This window comes from Mizuhopecten yessoensis, unplaced genomic scaffold (genome assembly GCF_002113885.1).
Source record: "Mizuhopecten yessoensis strain PY_sf001 unplaced genomic scaffold, ASM211388v2 scaffold9109, whole genome shotgun sequence".
In the NCBI taxonomy this organism is placed as follows: Eukaryota; Metazoa; Mollusca; class Bivalvia; order Pectinida; family Pectinidae; genus Mizuhopecten; species Mizuhopecten yessoensis.
Window position 1 is genome coordinate 835198 of NW_018407883.1, and position 7719 is coordinate 842916.

A 7719-nucleotide genomic window follows, 5' to 3' on the forward strand; every position below is an offset into this window, starting at 1 on the left:
AATATACAACAGCGTTCTCACACCAGTCCAAAATATACAACAGCGTTCTCACATCAGTACGAAATAAACAACAGCGTTCTCACATCAGTACGAAAGATACACCAGCGTTCTCACACTAGTTCAGAATACACACCAGCGTTCTCCCACCAGTACTTAAGGTTCATGTAAACACTAAAATTGACCTTCAGGTACCTTTATTTCATGTGTAAATATTACATTTATTATAAGGTGTGCTGAATTGTCGTTTTCAATGTTAGAAGTTATTAATTCAAACTCCCTATAGCCATGATTGAACGTTTGTCACGCACTCAATAAATACTGTTATTTGAAATATAAATGAGTGACTCGTGAATATTTGCCACTTTTTGGGGAAAAATTAGAACTGATAACCTATTTATGTTTGAGAAATGAAAATTTGGCAAAAATAAGATACTATATACAGTGAGGTACTCCTATGAAGTAAATTATGTTTAAACATCCATACATGGATTTTGGTTAAACCGAAAGTCATCGTGTTGTCCAATGGAGGCCGCCATTTTTATTTTTTAGCTGTCAAAAAATGGTGATTATTTCTGTCACAATCATAAGCGATCGGTGCGTCCATAAAACACCAAACGACACGAAATAGACTGCGTTGACATCAAATAAACTATAAATAACTACCACATGTCGTAACCAGGTCTTTAGTCCATATTCAGACCAACTTTCTTCCTCTTGGTATGATTTTCGTACCGGACGACATGGCGATATCGCTCCGCAGTTAATTTACAAAAATGACAATGTTTCCTGTCATAGTTATCAAAACAAGAGCATAATTCCTTAAATAATAAAATACTTTTGATGCCGAATTGAATTATACAAATATAGGAGTATTACTACAGAAAAAGAAATTATGATATCAGATTGGACTGTTTGTGCGGCATCACTTCCGGCAATGTGCATCAGACGTCAACAACATGAAGCTGAGGAGAAAACGCTGAGATGCAGAAGATCGACAATGTTTATTTGTTGTAAGTATGCTTTGTTGGATGAATACAGTTGTAATTTACATAAAGTAAACATAGATAATGTATTGGTTGAGTCGATGTCCTGGTAAGACGAGATTTGTGTGTTGTATTTTGACAAGTGACACAAACAGGAAATGCGAAATGAAGGCAAAAATATTTTTTGTTCAAAACAAATTTACAAGTTTTTGGCACATTTTGGTCAATGCATATGTTCTTTCTTGTGAAATTGAATGTTTTTATTGAAAAACCGATTATTTATATTACTGTTTGGAGTGTCAATAAAAAGTAAACAATATATGGAAGCATGCAAGAAGCACGTGTGAAAATTGAATATCGTACCAACAAAACATGAATCCTACCTGGTTTTTGAGCTGCCTGTGACTTTGTTTACCTGTATATATATGTAAAAAACAATACGTAACGGATACAACACTACCCATTTGTGTATATACCTTATTTGGCCCAAAATGTAAATATGAAATTTCCACAACATATCATGTATATCTTCATTTGAGACTTTCATTTCATTCATCGCGACGCTACCATAGATACCGTCACCATTGTTGTAGTTGAAACTTCCATCGTGTTCATAAGCGAGTTGTAGGCCTGCAGGGCAAAACTGAGCATTGAAGTGTTGAATTTAGCCAACCAGAAACCATGAAAACGCGTTGGAAACCTAGATATAAATTTGGCCTTGGTGGTGGAAGGTTTTCCAAGCAGCGGAAACAGAATAAGTTGTCAAACAATGGACGTCCACAAATTACTAAATATTCATACAGGGCATATCTTTCCAAAAGTAACATATTATCCATGCGCATTTGTCGACGCCCTATTAGTAGACGTAACTATGTCTACTCCAGAACTTTTTTTTCTGCTGCAAGAGGCCAGGCTTGTGAATATCGCATTGAAAAACTTTGTGGACAAGGTGAAGATGACAATTTCAAATTCAGACTCAGTAAGGTAAAAGACATCAATGTCCATGGATACAGGATGATGAATTTGAACTCATTACAAAACCATGTAAGTGAAATAACCAAACATGTTGTGTTATGTGAGGGTGCTAGGGACATTGTTCAAAAGGATCAGTCCCCCGTGGAATTAGTATCCCAATTACGGACATGTGGTCTTGCAGCTATTCTTGTCATGAAGTGTCACGGTTGCCAAAAAACTTTCCAATTTGAGACTAGTCCCAGACTTACTACCTATGACAACACAAGAGGGAGATATGACATTAATGTCAGAGCCGTCTGGGGATCCATCTCTACTGGCAATGGAGCTTCACATCTCAACGAAGTGCTGGCCACAATGGACTCGCCTGGTATATCACAGCCAGTATTCACTTCCATTGAACAGGAAATAGGTACTTGGTGGGAAAAGGAATTCCACAAAGATCTCCTAGATGCTGGAGCAGAAGAACGCAGAATTGCGATTGAGAAAGGCAATTTCCATGATGGTGTTCCGTGTATTTCCGTCATTGCAGATGGTGGATGGATTAAGAGAAGCCATAAGCATAGCTACAATGCCCTGGGTGGAGTTGCCATTATAATTGGGAAAGAGACAGGCAGGATTTTGCACATTGGCATACGTAGCAAGCACTGTTATATATGTAAACGTGCCGACAACCAACACATTATTGCCAAGCCTCATACATGCTTTCAAAACTGGAAGGAGAGCTCACAAGCTATGGAAAGTGACATTATTGTTGAGGGGTTCAGGAAAGCGGAACAAATGCATGGTTTGCGTTATACAAGACTAATTGGAGATGGAGACTCCTCTGTGTTTGCTAGAATCAGGGAAGAGGTACCGATATGGGGATGCCATGTACAAAAGGAAGAGTGTGCTAATCACATTTGCAAGTGTTTCAAGTCAAATTTAGAGAAACTGGTGGATGGCAACGCACAATATAAAGGAAAAGACAAACTTTCCAAGGCCACACGAGTTCGGCTCGTCAGTGCGGTACGTTGTGCTATACGGATGCGATCCCAGGATGCAACTAAAAAGGTGAAAAAATGTTATTACACGACATAAGGAACAGCATCCATCACATTTTTGGACACCATGCAAACTGCTCCGATTTCTGTAGAGCCAGAATCAATACAACACAGGAGAGTACATGTAATGCCCCAGATGCTACTCAAAGCAGCCAAAATGATGAGGAGAATGGTTCCACTGTGTGTGGATTACAAGAGGATATGTGGATTGAAGGTTCATCACTCAAGTCGCAAGATGAGTCTAGACTCCAATCTCCATTTGTTGTATCGGATATTGACACAAATATCATCAAAGATGTCTCTGTTTTACTAGACAGAATTGCTTCTAAAAGTGATAGACTGTTGGGTAATGCAACCACCAACTTAGCAGAAAGTTGGATGCATGTACGGTCCAAATTTGATGGAGGCAAGCTGTATAATGTATGCAACAGAGGTTCATGGCACACAAGGTGTTATGGTGGATCGCTGCGAATGAACCTGGGTCCACAATGGTCACCAAAAACCTGGCAACAAGTAACCGGTACAGCTCCAGGATTTCATTTCACCCAACTTTACAAAACCAGGGAACATCAGCTGAACATTAATACAGCCGTTAAGCATGATCCTAAAATCAGCCAAGCTCGGTGGAAAAGGAAAATGGCAGCAGTACAGGAAAGCAAAGTAAGAAAGCCCGGTCATCGTATGGCACAGAAGCTGTGGATGTAGTTCAGGATGTCACCACAGATGAATTAAATTCCCTGAAAAAAACATTTGTGGATAAGCATATCAATATGACAAACAATAAAATCGTAGCATTAGAGAGACTCACGCAACAACAATCCACCTCAAAAGTTTGGCATGATGAAAGGCAAAAAAGGATTACAACATCAACATTCGGAAGTGTAGTGCGAAGGAATATCAATCTACCTGTTACCCCATTAGTCCGTCGTCTCTTATATAGTAAATTCTATGGCAATGTACACACACGAAAAGGTCTTCAGGAGGAGCGAGTTACACTGCACGAGTACACATTGTATAAGGCAGACCGGGGTGTCAATGTGATGGTTTCCCAAATGGGCTTGGTCATAGATCCAACGAACCATTTTTTAGCTGGAAGTCCTGATGGGAAAGTGGAGGAAGTTGGAGGTGAGACCGGACTAGTGGAAGTGAAAAATCTCTTACATTCGCAACCAATTAATCTGTCTCAGGCTGCAAACACCAAGAAACCGTTCTGTCTAAAAGCATCAGGAGGAAACCTAACACTGAAAATAACACATGACTATTTTTATCAGTGCCAAGGACTACTTGCGGTAACCAAACTGCCATGGATTGATTTTGTAGTTCGGACATTAAATCCTTACCAGCTACACGTCGAACGGATATACAAAGACCACGACTTATGTATTAATTTCATGCTTCCCAAATTGACATCATTCTACTTCAATGTTTTACTACCAGAGTTAGCATCCCTTCGTCAAGGAAAAAGCCCAGGAATTCGAGAACCTGGCATTTGGGTATGTTGAATACATGTATTTATCACATAATGTACTGTGTTATCCAGTGAATATACCCATGTCATATTTTTTCCCTATTAACCCATGTAATATAACCTATCAGCCCTGTGATTGGTTGTAAGTTTCAATTGTTTCAATTGTGACATCACGCCTAGGACAAGTACATGATGTCACAGACTTACGCACTGGAATCAAAACACCGTTTTAATTTTAGCGAGCCTCTGGATAAATGTCATATGAAATACAAACTCATGCAACATCCTGTATATATAGGGTTTAGATTACAACATCCTGGGATCGTGTGAGAAATTTGTCAGTTACCTGCCGTAGGTCGTTGGTTTAGTCCAGCTGCCTCCACCAATACATTTGACATTTTGCGTAGATGACGACAATGCCTTACAATTATTAAACATGATTTCTTTTCCCCCTAATGCCACCATGTAAGGTATATATATGGTGGTATTAGGTGGAAAAGAGCTAAACACCACTTCCATTCTATTCATTTCATAAATATAACATATGTGGAGAATTGGGGTAAATTTTAATTTTTATGATATTTGGAATCATACATGAATAGTTCGATTTCTATGTTACAGTATAAACCTGCTGCTGGAAGCTCCTCATCCTCCACTACAACAAGAAAGACAGTTGGCAAGCGAAAGTCATCAAAAGTAGTTTCCAAGACTTCAAATACATATATCAAACACACTGCAGGAGACCAGCCGATTGAATTGTCCAAAACAACAAGAGAAGGAGCACACAGCCAAAGGCAATCACGTGTAGACATTACCACCACCCAAAGGTAATTATCAGAATAAAGGACTCAATAGTATGGTCACATATATAATTATGTTTTGTTACCTCACTCTCTATATGAAAACTTATAAAACAAGTTTGACTATATTCATGGTTATTATAGTGCAATTCATATACAGGCATGAATTTTCCAAGACTATTGTACCCGGGCTTATTAATGCTTCTCTGGCAACGTATGTGCCAGGACATTGATGTGATCTCAATTGAAGCACTTTGCTGATATGGACGGTGCTGACAAGTAGCATAATACAACCTGTTCGTTCCTGGGGGTTTGGTAAAAAATACTAAGAGTGGAACAATTTCAAGTGATGCCTGAACAGGGCCTCTTATAATTTGTGAAGAACAGGCACTCTTGTAACACTGAGAACGTCATCAAGGCTGCGGTGAGAATTTTAATGGCATTTTAATATGCAAAGGGGTGTGCTTTGATGAACTTTAGAGTTTAGACAATTGTCCAGGTAACAAAACAATTCATGCCCTTTCAGTCAATAGTCAAAACAGTTTTCCCTCAGGATCAACCCGGTGAACTATTTCCTGCAGCCTACAGCCTGTTAAATACAGGTTATACTGTAATAAGTAATGTGACATAGTTGTTGTTTAAGTTCACAAATACTTGTAGTCTGCTTTTCATCACTACCACATTATTGATCGATTCATTGAATAGCAAAAGTCACTGTGGTAACCGCTGTGGTGGCCTGAAGATAGGACGTTCACTATACAGACAGAAGATTGTGGGTTTGAATCCCGGCCGGGTCATACTTAAGACTAAAAAAATGGCATTCTTTTCGCTTTCTTGCCAAGAGTTTGGCATTAAAAATACAAGGGAAGGACTTGTGCTCAGTGTCAGTATAATATGACTGATTGTGATGTCTGTCTGAGGCGTGGCATTTCAGTGAGGCCGCACTCTAAAACTTGGCCCAAGTTTGCACCGTCACAAGTAGACCTTCCTACTGGTAATCGATATACAACAAATGTTTGTCCATCAATAATTACCTTTATGTTTTCATTGAACGTTAAACAATAATTTATCTTCAATACAGTGCTAAACTATGCATGTTGTGTTGCAGGAGTGCGAGAACGAGGAAAACCAGGTTTGTTGGTCGCCGCATTTCACATTTGTGGAAAACTGATGCAACTAAAGGGAAAACAGCCTGGTACCAAGGGAATGTCCTGTCAGCCGTGTCTGGTTGCGATGGCGAACAACACACACAGTATGAAGTACTGTATGATGACGATGACGACCCCTATGTGTGTGACAATTTGTACAAGGATTTCCAAGAGGGAAATGTTAAATTCATAGATTTGTAAGGTAAGTTTCTTTCAGTTGTTTGTGAAGTGCTTATCTTCACATCATGTGTAGTTTAAAATGTTAAGGTCACCTGACTCTTAAAAAAAATTGTGCTTCTGGTTGTCATCTGTCAATCCCTTGTGCTGCACCTTTTTAGCTCAGCTGCCCGATGGGCAAGAGAGCTTATGCCATGGCGCAGCGTTCGATGTCCGTCCGTCAACTTTTTATTTAAAATGCTACTTGTCCTGAACGGCTTAGTGGGTTTTAACTAAATTTGGTGTGGAGCATCCTTTGGCAAAGGGCACTCAGTTTTGTATGAACGGTGGTTGTGGCCCCTAGGGCAGAGGGGCAGGGCCCAATATGGGAAATAAAGGCAAAATCCCAATTTTGTCTGCGTCAGGTTGTCTAGTCGTGCCTGTTACTATTAGGGTGTATTCATTAAAACAAGATGGCCACCAGGCCGTCATCTTGGATCTTGGAAGTTTGTTCTCGCTTTTTCTCCAGAAATACTGGATGGATGTTTCTGAAACTTCAAACATGTATGTACTTACAGTACCTACCATGAACTGCTATATCTTGACCTCATATCAAGTACTTTAAACATATATATCCAGGTGAGCGATACAGGGCCTCTTGTCGTGTTGGGGTAGAGCCGCTCAAGTCAGAAAGGTTGAATGGTTTCCTCTACCTATCAGCAGGCACTCAGGCTCCTCCATGTATCACTGCAGCATGTACTCTGGTTTCCCCTGCATATCATCAGGCACTCTGATTTGGACCCATATCCATCTGTATAGCTACATGTATTCAACTTTACAAACCCTGATATCGATACAAAACACATTCAACTTCTAACATGTTTAAGAAACTTCTGTTTTTGTTTTTATTCAGTTTGAAGATGCATGCAAGAGATACAAGACAGATCGCAAAGTGTGAGAAGAAAAGAACACATACCAGCCTCATCATTTGCTTCCAATCAGATACTTTGTCAACGACTGTTATAGGTAGGTAATGCAAACATTCATAAGGGAACACATCCTGATGTTTTCCAATAATACTAAGTTCAAAATTAATTGAAATTAAGTGAGGTCATAGGTCATCGTGAACTATTTCTATCAGTCTTCATC